Here is a 15000-nt window from a genome sequence, read left to right on the forward strand (position 1 = left end):
CTGGAAAGAGAAAAATGGACAGAAGTGTTCCAGCAGCGTATGAGGTTTATTTAAATTATTTAGCAAGTGGTAGTTGAATGTCAATGGCAGAGTGATCCATTCAAGGTTTCATGCACTGGCAACAATTTTTTAGCTTATCGTCATTACAGAGAAAATCTGAGATCGGGTAATAATGCACAAGTATTTGGAAGAGAAGCTTGAATCTTTAATCATTGATATACTGTTTGTTAATCCAATATTTTTTTATATACTTACCTGCTAAACACTTTAAAGAAAATGACTCATGTTAAAATCATAGTCCAATGACAGCTCTCAGTGATTTTGCAGATCCTTCTAAATATGGAGCAATTAATGTTCAGCTAAGCACTTGGAGTTGTGACTGTGTTAAACACTTATTTGTAGCCAAGTTGTTAAGGTGTTCTGATGTTTAATTATCAATAACACCTAATGACTTCTTTTTCTCACTAACCAAGCACTTTCTTCATAATCTATCTTATTACAAATATAGTCAAATGACTGTTCTCAGCGACTTTTAAATCCCTACAAAATACAGAAATAAAATCTCCACCTGAGCACTAGATTTCAAGAGGTTATTGTGGCCAGGAGGTTGATGAGAGGCAAGTTCAAATGTCAGTGACATCTCATGGTCTCTATTTTTAACCTACAAAGCACTTTTTTGTGTTCTCTTGTGCTGCAAACATAGTGAAATGACAGATTTCGGTTACTACGCTATCCCCCTAAAATACTGAAAAAATTCAATCTGTGAATCAGCACACTATTAAATTTATTCCTGTACATTTATTTTGGAAACTAGGCAAAGGTTCACCAAATTCACGGTTCTTTGGACAAACTTACAAAGCATGCACTTAATTCTGCATATAAATCAGATAAAAAATCTTGTTCCAAATTCTTTTTTTTTAACAGAAGTGTTAACCTGTTTAAACCAAAATAAATATGTTGCAGGGTGCCATCAGATAAATGCAATTCAAATTGACTCTTTTGTGGCCTAAAGTCTGAGAGAATTATTTCCAAAAACCTCTTGGAAAGGGGTAACTTGGTGTAATGGCAAGCACTTTTGATCACTTAATTCAGAGATCCGACTTCTAATCTCGCTGGGACCTGATGATTTCTTTATCTGACCTACAAAGCACTTTAGTAACAATCTCTATTATTTCAAACATTGTCAAGTAAGAGTTTCCACTCATTATGAAATTATCTTAAAATGCAGAAAATGTCATTTCCAGCTCACACGATTTTCATCACAAGTAGTTGTGGCCGAGTGGTTAAGACGATGGACTAGAAACCCATTGGGGTTTCCCTGCGCAGGTTCAAATCCTGCCAACTACGGTTTAATTTGTCATATTCACTGAAAGATGCACATGGTTGGTTAATTGTTATTACACCTTGTATCAATCTTAAATTTAATCCTGGAAAGAGAAAAATGGACAGAAGTGTTCCAGCAGCGTATGAGGTTTATTTAAATTATTTAGCAAGTGGTAGTTGAATGTCAATGGCAGAGTGATCCATTCAAGGTTTCATGCGCTGGCAACAATTTTTTAGCTTATCGTCATTACAGAGAAAATCTGAGATCGGGTAATAATGCACAAGTATTTGGAAGAGAAGCTTGAATCTTTAATCATTGATATACTGTTTGTTAATCCAATATTTCTTTATATACTTACCTGCTAAACACTTTAAAGAAAATGACTCATGTTAAAATCATAGTCCAATGACAGCTCTCAGTGATTTTGCAGATCCTTCTAAATATGGAGCAATTAATGTTCAGCTAAGCACTTGGAGTTGTGACTGTGTTAAACACTTATTTGTAGCCAAGTTGTTAAGGTGTTCTGATGTTTAATTATCAATAACACCTAATGACTTCTTTTTCTCACTAACCAAGCACTTTCTTCATAATCTATCTTATTAGAAATATAGTCAAATGACTGTTCTCAGCGACTTTTAAATCCCTACAAAATACAGAAATAAAATCTCCACCTGAGCACTAGATTTCAAGAGGTTATTGTGGCCAGGAGGTTGATGAGAGGCAAGTTCAAATGTCAGTGACATCTCATGGTCTCTATTTTTAACCTACAAAGCACTTTTTTGTGTTCTCTTGTGCTGCAAACATAGTGAAATGACAGATTTCGGTTACTACGCTATCCCCCTAAAATACTGAAAAAATTCAATCTGTGAATCAGCACACTATTAAATTTATTCCTGTACATTTATTTTGGAAACTAGGCAAAGGTTCACCAAATTCACGGTTCTTTGGACAAACTTACAAAGCATGCACTTAATTCTGCATATAAATCAGATAAAAAATCTTGTTCCAAATTCTTTTTTTTTAACAGAAGTGTTTACCTGTTTAAACCAAAATAAATATGTTGCAGGGTGCCATCAGATAAATGCAATTCAAATTGACTCTTTTGTGGCCTAAAGTCTGAGAGAATTATTTCCAAAAACCTCTTGGAAAGTGGTAACTTGGTGTAATGGCAAGCACTTTTGATCACTTAATTCAGAGATCCGAGTTCTAATCTCGCTGGGACCTGATGATTTCTTTATCTGACCTACAAAGCACTTTAGTAACAATCTCTATTATTTCAAACATTGTCAAGTAAGAGTTTCCACTCATTATGAAATTATCTTAAAATGCAGAAAATGTCATTTCCAGCTCACACGATTTTCATCACAAGTAGTCGTGGCCGAGTGGTTAAGGCGATGGACTAGAAATCCATTGGGGTTACCCCGCGCAGGTTCAAATCCTGCCGACTACGGTTTAATTTGTCATATTCACTGAAAGATGCGCATGGTTGGTTAATTGTTATTACACCTTGTATCAATCTTAAATTTAATCCTGGAAAGAGAAAAATGGACAGAAGTGTTCCAGCAGCGTATGAGGTTTATTTAAATTATTTAGCAAGTGGTAGTTGAATGTAAATGGCAGAGTGATCCATTCAAGGTTTCATGCACTGGCAACAATTTTTTAGCTTATCGTCATTACAGAGAAAATCTGAGATCGGGTAATAATGCACAAGTATTTGGAAGAGAAGCTTGAATGTTTAATCATTGATATACTGTTTGTTAATCCAATATTTCTTTATATACTTACCTGCTAAACACTTTAAAGAAAATGACTCATGTTAAAATCATAGTCCAATGACAGCTCTCAGTGATTTTGCAGATCCTTCTAAATATGGAGCAATTAATGTTCAGCTAAGCACTTGGAGTTGTGACTGTGTTAAACACTTATTTGTAGCCAAGTTGTTAAGGTGTTCTGATGTTTAATTATCAATAACACCTAATGACTTCTTTTTCTCACTAACCAAGCACTTTCTTCATAATCTATCTTATTAGAAATATAGTCAAATGACTGTTCTCAGCGACTTTTAAATCCCTACAAAATACAGAAATAAAATCTCCACCTGAGCACTAGATTTCAAGAGGTTATTATGGCCAGGAGGTTGATGAGAGGCAAGTTCAAATGTCAGTGACATCTCATGGTCTCTATTTTTAACCTACAAAGCACTTTTTTGTGTTCTCTTGTGCTGCAAACATAGTGAAATGACAGATTTCGGTTACTACGCTATCCCCCTAAAATACTGAAAAAATTCAATCTGTGAATCAGCACACTATTAAATTTTATCCTGTACATTTATTTTGGAAACTAGGCAAAGGTGCACCAAATTCACGGTTCTTTGGACAAACTTACAAAGCATGCACTTAATTCTGCATATAAATCAGATAAAAAATCTTGTTCCAAATTCTTTTTTTTTAACAGAAGTGTTTACCTGTTTAAACCAAAATAAATATGTTGCAGGGTGCCATCAGATAAATGCAATTCAAATTGACTCTTTTGTGGCCTAAAGTCTGAGAGAATTATTTCCAAAAACCTCTTGGAAAGGGGTAACTTGGTGTAATGGCAAGCACTTTTGATCACTTAATTCAGAGATCCGAGTTCTAATCTCGCTGGGACCTGATGATTTCTTTATCTGACCTACAAAGCACTTTAGTAACAATCTCTATTATTTCAAACATTGTCAAGTAAGAGTTTCCACTCATTATGAAATTATCTTAAAATGCAGAAAATGTCATTTCCAGCTCACACGATTTTCATCACAAGTAGTCGTGGCCGAGTGGTTAAGGCGATGGACTAGAAATCCATTGGGGTTTCACCGCACAGGTTCAAATCCTGCCGACTACGGTTTAATTTGTCATATTCACTGAAAGATGCGCATGGTTGGTTAATTGTTATTACACCTTGTATCAATCTTAAATTTAATCCTGGAAAGAGAAAAATGGACAGAAGTGTTCCAGCAGCGTATGAGGTTTATTTAAATTATTTAGCAAGTGGTAGTTGAATGTAAATGGCAGAGTGATCCATTCAAGGTTTCATGCACTGGCAACAATTTTTTAGCTTATCGTCATTACAGAGAAAATCTGAGATCGGGTAATAATGCACAAGTATTTGGAAGAGAAGCTTGAATCTTTAATCATTGATATACTGTTTGTTAATCCAATATTTCTTTATATACTTACCTGCTAAACACTTTAAAGAAAATGACTCATGTTAAAATCATAGTCCAATGACAGCTCTCAGTGATTTTGCAGATCCTTCTAAATATGGAGCAATTAATGTTCAGCTAAGCACTTGGAGTTGTGACTGTGTTAAACACTTATTTGTAGCCAAGTTGTTAAGGTGTTCTGATGTTTAATTATCAATAACACCTAATGACTTCTTTTTCTCACTAACCAAGCACTTTCTTCATAATCTATCTTATTAGAAATATAGTCAAATGACTGTTCTCAGCGACTTTTAAATCCCTACAAAATACAGAAATAAAATCTCCACCTGAGCACTAGATTTCAAGAGGTTATTGTGGCCAGGAGGTTGATGAGAGGCAAGTTCAAATGTCAGTGACATCTCATGGTCTCTATTTTTAACCTACAAAGCACTTTTTTGTGTTCTCTTGTGCTGCAAACATAGTGAAATGACAGATTTCGGTTACTACGCTATCCCCCTAAAATACTGAAAAAATTCAATCTGTGAATCAGCACACTATTAAATTTATTCCTGTACATTTATTTTGGAAACTAGGCAAAGGTGCACCAAATTCACGGTTCTTTGGACAAACTTACAAAGCATGCACTTAATTCTGCATATAAATCAGATAAAAAATCTTGTTCCAAATTCTTTTTTTTTAACACAAGTGTTTACCTGTTTAAACCAAAATAAATATGTTGCAGGGTGCCATCAGATAAATGCAATTCAAATTGACTCTTTTGTGGCCTAAAGTCTGAGAGAATTATTTCCAAAAACCTCTTGGAAAGGGGTAACTTGGTGTAATGGCAAGCACTTTTGATCACTTAATTCAGAGATCCGACTTCTAATCTCGCTGGGACCTGATGATTTCTTTATCTGACCTACAAAGCACTTTAGTAACAATCTCTATTATTTCAAACATTGTCAAGTAAGAGTTTCCACTCATTATGAAATTATCTTAAAATGCAGAAAATGTCATTTCCAGCTCACACGATTTTCATCACAAGTAGTCGTGGCCGAGTGGTTAAGGCGATGGACTAGAAATCCATTGGGGTTTCCCCGCGCAGGTTCAAATCCTGCCGACTACGGTTTAATTTGTCATATTCACTGAAAGATGCGCATGGTTGGTTAATTGTTATTACACCTTGTATCAATCTTAAATTTAATCCTGGAAAGAGAAAAATGGACAGAAGTGTTCCAGCAGCGTATGAGGTTTATTTAAATTATTTAGCAAGTGGTAGTTGAATGTAAATGGCAGAGTGATCCATTCAAGGTTTCATGCACTGGCAACAATTTTTTAGCTTATCGTCATTACAGAGAAAATCTGAGATCGGGTAATAATGCACAAGTATTTGGAAGAGAAGCTTGAATCTTTAATCATTGATATACTGTTTGTTAATCCAATATTTCTTTATATACTTACCTGCTAAACACTTTAAAGAAAATGACTCATGTTAAAATCATAGTCCAATGACAGCTCTCAGTGATTTTGCAGATCCTTCTAAATATGGAGCAATTAATGTTCAGCTAAGCACTTGGAGTTGTGACTGTGTTAAACACTTATTTGTAGCCAAGTTGTTAAGGTGTTCTGATGTTTAATTATCAATAACACCTAATGACTTCTTTTTCTCACTAACCAAGCACTTTCTTCATAATCTATTTTATTAGAAATATAGTCAAATGACTGTTCTCAGCGACTTTTAAATCCCTACAAAATACAGAAATAAAATCTCCACCTGAGCACTAGATTTCAAGAGGTTATTGTGGCCAGGAGGTTGATGAGAGGCAAGTTCAAATGTCAGTGACATCTCATGGTCTCTATTTTTAACCTACAAAGCACTTTTTTGTGTTCTCTTGTGCTGCAAACATAGTGAAATGACAGATTTCGGTTACTACGCTATCCCCCTAAAATACTGAAAAAATTCAATCTGTGAATCAGCACACTATTAAATTTATTCCTGTACATTTATTTTGGAAACTAGGCAAAGGTGCACCAAATTCACGGTTCTTTGGACAAACTTACAAAGCATGCACTTAATTCTGCATATAAATCAGATAAAAAATCTTGTTCCAAATTCTTTTTTTTTAACAGAAGTGTTTACCTGTTTAAACCAAAATAAATATGTTGCAGGGTGCCATCAGATAAATGCAATTCAAATTGACTCTTTTGTGGCCTAAAGTCTGAGAGAATTATTTCCAAAAACCTCTTGGAAAGGGGTAACTTGGTGTAATGGCAAGCACTTTTGATCACTTAATTCAGAGATCCGAGTTCTAATCTCGCTGGGACCTGATGATTTCTTTATCTGACCTACAAAGCACTTTAGTAACAATCTCTATTATTTCAAACATTGTCAAGTAAGAGTTTCCACTCATTATGAAATTATCTTAAAATGCAGAAAATGTCATTTCCAGCTCACACGATTTTCATCACAAGTAGTCGTGGCCGAGTGGTTAAGGCGATGGACTAGAAATCCATTGGGGTTTCCCCGCGCAGGTTCAAATCCTGCCGACTACGGTTTAATTTGTCATATTCACTGAAAGATGCGCATGGTTGGTTAATTGTTATTACACCTTGTATCAATCTTAAATTTAATCCTGGAAAGAGAAAAATGGACCGAAGTGTTCCAGCAGCGTATGAGGTTTATTTAAATTATTTAGCAAGTGGTAGTTGAATGTAAATGGCAGAGTGATCCATTCAAGGTTTCATGCACTGGCAACAATTTTTTAGCTTATCGTCATTACAGAGAAAATCTGAGATCGGGTAATAATGCACAAGTATTTGGAAGAGAAGCTTGAATGTTTAATCATTGATATACTGTTTGTTAATCCAATATTTCTTTATATACTTACCTGCTAAACACTTTAAAGAAAATGACTCATGTTAAAATCATAGTCCAATGACAGCTCTCAGTGATTTTGCAGATCCTTCTAAATATGGAGCAATTAATGTTCAGCTAAGCACTTGGAGTTGTGACTGTGTTAAACACTTATTTGTAGCCAAGTTGTTAAGGTGTTCTGATGTTTAATTATCAATAACACCTAATGACTTCTTTTTCTCACTAACCAAGCACTTTCTTCATAATCTATCTTATTAGAAATATAGTCAAATGACTGTTCTCAGCGACTTTTAAATCCCTACAAAATACAGAAATAAAATCTCCACCTGAGCACTAGATTTCAAGAGGTTATTGTGGCCAGGAGGTTGATGAGAGGCAAGTTCAAATGTCAGTGACATCTCATGGTCTCTATTTTTAACCTACAAAGCACTTTTTTGTGTTCTCTTGTGCTGCAAACATAGTGAAATGACAGATTTCGGTTACTACGCTATCCCCCTAAAATACTGAAAAAATTCAATCTGTGAATCAGCACACTATTAAATTTATTCCTGTACATTTATTTTGGAAACTAGGCAAAGGTGCACCAAATTCACGGTTCTTTGGACAAACTTACAAAGCATGCACTTAATTCTGCATATAAATCAGATAAAAAATCTTGTTCCAAATTCTTTTTTTTTAACAGAAGTGTTTACCTGTTTAAACCAAAATAAATATGTTGCAGGGTGCCATCAGATAAATGCAATTCAAATTGACTCTTTTGTGGCCTAAAGTCTGAGAGAATTATTTCCAAAAACCTCTTGGAAAGGGGTAACTTGGTGTAATGGCAAGCACTTTTGATCACTTAATTCAGAGATCCGAGTTCTAATCTCGCTGGGACCTGATGATTTCTTTATCTGACCTACAAAGCACTTTAGTAACAATCTCTATTATTTCAAACATTGTCAAGTAAGAGTTTCCACTCATTATGAAATTATCTTAAAATGCAGAAAATGTCATTTCCAGCTCACACGATTTTCATCACAAGTAGTCGTGGCCGAGTGGTTAAGGCGATGGACTAGAAATCCATTTGGGTTTCCCCGCGCAGGTTCAAATCCTGCCGACTACGGTTTAATTTGTCATATTCACTGAAAGATGCGCATGGTTGGTTAATTGTTATTACACCTTGTATCAATCTTAAATTTAATCCTGGAAAGAGAAAAATGGACAGAAGTGTTCCAGCAGCGTATGAGGTTTATTTAAATTATTTAGCAAGTGGTAGTTGAATGTAAATGGCAGAGTGATCCATTCAAGGTTTCATGCACTGGCAACAATTTTTTAGCTTATCGTCATTACAGAGAAAATCTGAGATCGGGTAATAATGCACAAGTATTTGGAAGAGAAGCTTGAATCTTTAATCATTGATATACTGTTTGTTAATCCAATATTTCTTTATATACTTACCTGCTAAACACTTTAAAGAAAATGACTCATGTTAAAATCATAGTCCAATGACAGCTCTCAGTGATTTTGCAGATCCTTCTAAATATGGAGCAATTAATGTTCAGCTAAGCACTTGGAGTTGTGACTGTGTTAAACACTTATTTGTAGCCAAGTTGTTAAGGTGTTCTGATGTTTAATTATCAATAACACCTAATGACTTCTTTTTCTCACTAACCAAGCACTTTCTTCATAATCTATTTTATTAGAAATATAGTCAAATGACTGTTCTCAGCGACTTTTAAATCCCTACAAAATACAGAAATAAAATCTCCACCTGAGCACTAGATTTCAAGAGGTTATTGTGGCCAGGAGGTTGATGAGAGGCAAGTTCAAATGTCAGTGACATCTCATGGTCTCTATTTTTAACCTACAAAGCACTTTTTTGTGTTCTCTTGTGCTGCAAACATAGTGAAATGACAGATTTCGGTTACTACGCTATCCCCCTAAAATACTGAAAAAATTCAATCTGTGAATCAGCACACTATTAAATTTATTCCTGTACATTTATTTTGGAAACTAGGCAAAGGTGCACCAAATTCACGGTTCTTTGGACAAACTTACAAAGCATGCACTTAATTCTGCATATAAATCAGATAAAAAATCTTGTTCCAAATTCTTTTTTTTTAACAGAAGTGTTTACCTGTTTAAACCAAAATAAATATGTTGCAGGGTGCCATCAGATAAATGCAATTCAAATTGACTCTTTTGTGGCCTAAAGTCTGAGAGAATTATTTCCAAAAACCTCTTGGAAAGGGGTAACTTGGTGTAATGGCAAGCACTTTTGATCACTTAATTCAGAGATCCGAGTTCTAATCTCGCTGGGACCTGATGATTTCTTTATCTGACCTACAAAGCACTTTAGTAACAATCTCTATTATTTCAAACATTGTCAAGTAAGAGTTTCCACTCATTATGAAATTATCTTAAAATGCAGAAAATGTCATTTCCAGCTCACACGATTTTCATCACAAGTAGTCGTGGCCGAGTGGTTAAGGCGATGGACTAGAAATCCATCGGGGTTTCCACGCGCAGGTTCAAATCCTGCCGACTACGGTTTAATTTGTCATATTCACTGAAAGATGCACATGGTTGGTTAATTGTTATTACACCTTGTATCAATCTTAAATTTAATCCTGGAAAGAGAAAAATGGACAGAAGTGTTCCAGCAGCGTATGAGGTTTATTTAAATTATTTAGCAAGTGGTAGTTGAATGTCAATGGCAGAGTGATCCATTCAAGGTTTCATGCACTGGCAACAATTTTTTAGCTTATCGTCATTACAGAGAAAATCTGAGATCGGGTAATAATGCACAAGTATTTGGAAGAGAAGCTTGAATCTTTAATCATTGATATACTGTTTGTTAATCCAATATTTTTTTATATACTTACCTGCTAAACACTTTAAAGAAAATGACTCATGTTAAAATCATAGTCCAATGACAGCTCTCAGTGATTTTGCAGATCCTTCTAAATATGGAGCAATTAATGTTCAGCTAAGCACTTGGAGTTGTGACTGTGTTAAACACTTATTTGTAGCCAAGTTGTTAAGGTGTTCTGATGTTTAATTATCAATAACACCTAATGACTTCTTTTTCTCACTAACCAAGCACTTTCTTCATAATCTATCTTATTACAAATATAGTCAAATGACTGTTCTCAGCGACTTTTAAATCCCTACAAAATACAGAAATAAAATCTCCACCTGAGCACTAGATTTCAAGAGGTTATTGTGGCCAGGAGGTTGATGAGAGGCAAGTTCAAATGTCAGTGACATCTCATGGTCTCTATTTTTAACCTACAAAGCACTTTTTTGTGTTCTCTTGTGCTGCAAACATAGTGAAATGACAGATTTCGGTTACTACGCTATCCCCCTAAAATACTGAAAAAATTCAATCTGTGAATCAGCACACTATTAAATTTATTCCTGTACATTTATTTTGGAAACTAGGCAAAGGTTCACCAAATTCACGGTTCTTTGGACAAACTTACAAAGCATGCACTTAATTCTGCATATAAATCAGATAAAAAATCTTGTTCCAAATTCTTTTTTTTTAACAGAAGTGTTAACCTGTTTAAACCAAAATAAATATGTTGCAGGGTGCCATCAGATAAATGCAATTCAAATTGACTCTTTTGTGGCCTAAAGTCTGAGAGAATTATTTCCAAAAACCTCTTGGAAAGGGGTAACTTGGTGTAATGGCAAGCACTTTTGATCACTTAATTCAGAGATCCGACTTCTAATCTCGCTGGGACCTGATGATTTCTTTATCTGACCTACAAAGCACTTTAGTAACAATCTCTATTATTTCAAACATTGTCAAGTAAGAGTTTCCACTCATTATGAAATTATCTTAAAATGCAGAAAATGTCATTTCCAGCTCACACGATTTTCATCACAAGTAGTTGTGGCCGAGTGGTTAAGACGATGGACTAGAAACCCATTGGGGTTTCCCTGCGCAGGTTCAAATCCTGCCAACTACGGTTTAATTTGTCATATTCACTGAAAGATGCACATGGTTGGTTAATTGTTATTACACCTTGTATCAATCTTAAATTTAATCCTGGAAAGAGAAAAATGGACAGAAGTGTTCCAGCAGCGTATGAGGTTTATTTAAATTATTTAGCAAGTGGTAGTTGAATGTCAATGGCAGAGTGATCCATTCAAGGTTTCATGCGCTGGCAACAATTTTTTAGCTTATCGTCATTACAGAGAAAATCTGAGATCGGGTAATAATGCACAAGTATTTGGAAGAGAAGCTTGAATCTTTAATCATTGATATACTGTTTGTTAATCCAATATTTCTTTATATACTTACCTGCTAAACACTTTAAAGAAAATGACTCATGTTAAAATCATAGTCCAATGACAGCTCTCAGTGATTTTGCAGATCCTTCTAAATATGGAGCAATTAATGTTCAGCTAAGCACTTGGAGTTGTGACTGTGTTAAACACTTATTTGTAGCCAAGTTGTTAAGGTGTTCTGATGTTTAATTATCAATAACACCTAATGACTTCTTTTTCTCACTAACCAAGCACTTTCTTCATAATCTATCTTATTAGAAATATAGTCAAATGACTGTTCTCAGCGACTTTTAAATCCCTACAAAATACAGAAATAAAATCTCCACCTGAGCACTAGATTTCAAGAGGTTATTGTGGGCAGGAGGTTGATGAGAGGCAAGTTCAAATGTCAGTGACATCTCATGGTCTCTATTTTTAACCTACAAAGCACTTTTTTGTGTTCTCTTGTGCTGCAAACATAGTGAAATGACAGATTTCGGTTACTACGCTATCCCCCTAAAATACTGAAAAAATTCAATCTGTGAATCAGCACACTATTAAATTTATTCCTGTACATTTATTTTGGAAACTAGGCAAAGGTGCACCAAATTCACGGTTCTTTGGACAAACTTACAAAGCATGCACTTAATTCTGCATATAAATCAGATAAAAAATCTTGTTCCAAATTCTTTTTTTTTAACAGAAGTGTTTACCTGTTTAAACCAAAATAAATATGTTGCAGGGTGCCATCAGATAAATGCAATTCAAATTGACTCTTTTGTGGCCTAAAGTCTGAGAGAATTATTTCCAAAAACCTCTTGGAAAGGGGTAACTTGGTGTAATGGCAAGCACTTTTGATCACTTAATTCAGAGATCCGACTTCTAATCTCGCTGGGACCTGATGATTTCTTTATCTGACCTACAAAGCACTTTAGTAACAATCTCTATTATTTCAAACATTGTCAAGTAAGAGTTTCCACTCATTATGAAATTATCTTAAAATGCAGAAAATGTCATTTCCAGCTCACACGATTTTCATCACCAGTAGTCGTGGCCGAGTGGTTAAGGCGATGGACTAGAAATCCATTGGGGTTTCCCCGCGCAGGTTCAAATCCTGCCGACTAGGGTTTAATTTGTCATATTCACTGAAAGATGCGCATGGTTGGTTAATTGTTATTACACCTTGTATCAATCTTAAATTTAATCCTGGAAAGAGAAAAATGGACAGAAGTGTTCCAGCAGCGTATGAGGTTTATTTAAATTATTTAGCAAGTGGTAGTTGAATGTCAATGGCAGAGTGATCCATTCAAGGTTTCATGCACTGGCAACAATTTTTTAGCTTATCGTCATTACAGAGAAAATCTGAGATCGGGTAATAATGCACAAGTATTTGGAAGAGAAGCTTGAATCTTTAATCATTGATATACTGTTTGTTAATCCAATATTTCTTTATATACTTACCTGCTAAACACTTTAAAGAAAATGACTCATGTTAAAATCATAGTCCAATGACAGCTCTCAGTGATTTTGCAGATCCTTCTAAATATGGAGCAATTAATGTTCAGCTAAGCACTTGGAGTTGTGACTGTGTTAAACACTTATTTGTAGCCAAGTTGTTAAGGTGTTCTGATGTTTAATTATCAATAACACCTAATGACTTCTTTTTCTCACTAACCAAGCACTTTCTTCATAATCTATCTTATTACAAATATAGTCAAATGACTGTTCTCAGCGACTTTTAAATCCCTACAAAATACAGAAATAAAATCTCCACCTGAGCACTAGATTTCAAGAGATTATTGTGGCCAGGAGGTTGATGAGAGGCAAGTTCAAATGTCAGTGACATCTCATGGTCTCTATTTTTAACCTACAAAGCACTTTTTTGTGTTCTCTTGTGCTGCAAACATAGTGAAATGACAGATTTCGGTTACTACGCTATCCCCCTAAAATACTGAAAAAATTCAATCTGTGAATCAGCACACTATTAAATTTATTCCTGTACATTTATTTTGGAAACTAGGCAAAGGTGCACCAAATTCACGGTTCTTTGGACAAACTTACAAAGCATGCACTTAATTCTGCATATAAATCAGATAAAAAATCTTGTTCCAAATTCTTTTTTTTTAACAGAAGTGTTTACCTGTTTAAACCAAAATAAATATGTTGCAGGGTGCCATCAGATAAATGCAATTCAAATTGACTCTTTTGTGGCCTAAAGTCTGAGAGAATTATTTCCAAAAACCTCTTGGAAAGGGGTAACTTGGTGTAATGGCAAGCACTTTTGATCACTTAATTCAGAGATCCGAGTTCTAATCTCGCTGGGACCTGATGATTTCTTTATCTGACCTACAAAGCACTTTAGTAACAATCTCTATTATTTCAAACATTGTCAAGTAAGAGTTTCCACTCATTATGAAATTATCTTAAAATGCAGAAAATGTCATTTCCAGCTCACACGATTTTCATCACAAGTAGTCGTGGCCGAGTGGTTAAGGCGATGGACTAGAAATCCATTGGGGTTACTCCGCGCAGGTTCAAATCCTGCCGACTACGGTTTAATTTGTCATATTCACTGAAAGATGCGCATGGTTGGTTAATTGTTATTACACCTTGTATCAATCTTAAATTTAATCCTGGAAAGAGAAAAATGGACAGAAGTGTTCCAGCAGCGTATGAGGTTTATTTAAATTATTTAGCAAGTGGTAGTTGAATGTCAATGGCAGAGTGATCCATTCAAGGTTTCATGCACTGGCAACAATTTTTTAGCTTATCGTCATTACAGAGAAAATCTGAGATCGGGTAATAATGCACAAGTATTTGGAAGAGAAGCTTGAATCTTTAATCATTGATATACTGTTTGTTAATCCAATATTTCTTTATATACTTACCTGCTAAACACTTTAAAGAAAATGACTCATGTTAAAATCATAGTCCAATGACAGCTCTCAGTGATTTTGCAGATCCTTCTAAATATGGAGCAATTAATGTTCAGCTAAGCACTTGGAGTTGTGACTGTGTTAAACACTTATTTGTAGCCAAGTTGTTAAGGTGTTCTGATGTTTAATTATCAATAACACCTAATGACTTCTTTTTCTCACTAACCAAGCACTTTCTTCATAATCTATCTTATTAGAAATATAGTCAAATGACTGTTCTCAGCGACTTTTAAATCCCTACAAAATACAGAAATAAAATCTCCACCTGAGCACTAGATTTCAAGAGGTTATTGTGGCCAGGAGGTTGATGAGAGGCAAGTTCAAATGTCAGTGACATCTCATGGTCTCTATTTTTAACCTACAAAGCACTTTTTTGTGTTCTCTTGTGCTGCAAACATAGTGAAATGACAGATTTCGGTTACTACGC

The 15000-nt window shown here is 34.9% G+C and overlaps 10 non-coding genes across 10 annotated transcripts; all 10 read left to right on the forward strand.

Annotated features, from left to right (window-relative positions):
• The first annotated feature begins 1265 nt into the window (after positions 1-1265).
• TRNAS-AGA (transfer RNA serine (anticodon AGA)) lies at positions 1266-1347 on the forward strand. Its single transcript has one exon. It is a non-coding gene; the product is annotated as a tRNA-Ser (tRNA).
• A 1345-nt stretch (positions 1348-2692) lies between these two features.
• On the forward strand, positions 2693-2774 carry TRNAS-AGA (transfer RNA serine (anticodon AGA)). The gene has a single exon. It is a non-coding gene; the product is annotated as a tRNA-Ser (tRNA).
• A 1345-nt stretch (positions 2775-4119) lies between these two features.
• Positions 4120-4201, forward strand: TRNAS-AGA (transfer RNA serine (anticodon AGA)). Its single transcript has one exon. It is a non-coding gene; the product is annotated as a tRNA-Ser (tRNA).
• A 1345-nt stretch (positions 4202-5546) lies between these two features.
• On the forward strand, positions 5547-5628 carry TRNAS-AGA (transfer RNA serine (anticodon AGA)). The gene has a single exon. It is a non-coding gene; the product is annotated as a tRNA-Ser (tRNA).
• Positions 5629-6973: 1345 nt separating this feature from the next.
• Positions 6974-7055, forward strand: TRNAS-AGA (transfer RNA serine (anticodon AGA)). The gene has a single exon. It is a non-coding gene; the product is annotated as a tRNA-Ser (tRNA).
• A 1345-nt stretch (positions 7056-8400) lies between these two features.
• On the forward strand, positions 8401-8482 carry TRNAS-AGA (transfer RNA serine (anticodon AGA)). The gene has a single exon. It is a non-coding gene; the product is annotated as a tRNA-Ser (tRNA).
• A 1345-nt stretch (positions 8483-9827) lies between these two features.
• Positions 9828-9909, forward strand: TRNAS-AGA (transfer RNA serine (anticodon AGA)). Its single transcript has one exon. It is a non-coding gene; the product is annotated as a tRNA-Ser (tRNA).
• Positions 9910-11254: 1345 nt separating this feature from the next.
• Positions 11255-11336, forward strand: TRNAS-AGA (transfer RNA serine (anticodon AGA)). Its single transcript has one exon. It is a non-coding gene; the product is annotated as a tRNA-Ser (tRNA).
• A 1345-nt stretch (positions 11337-12681) lies between these two features.
• Positions 12682-12763, forward strand: TRNAS-AGA (transfer RNA serine (anticodon AGA)). Its single transcript has one exon. It is a non-coding gene; the product is annotated as a tRNA-Ser (tRNA).
• A 1345-nt stretch (positions 12764-14108) lies between these two features.
• TRNAS-AGA (transfer RNA serine (anticodon AGA)) lies at positions 14109-14190 on the forward strand. The gene has a single exon. It is a non-coding gene; the product is annotated as a tRNA-Ser (tRNA).
• Positions 14191-15000: the final 810 nt, after the last annotated feature.

Source organism: Mixophyes fleayi, chromosome 10, assembly GCF_038048845.1.
Source record: "Mixophyes fleayi isolate aMixFle1 chromosome 10, aMixFle1.hap1, whole genome shotgun sequence".
Classification (NCBI taxonomy): domain Eukaryota; kingdom Metazoa; phylum Chordata; class Amphibia; order Anura; family Limnodynastidae; genus Mixophyes; species Mixophyes fleayi.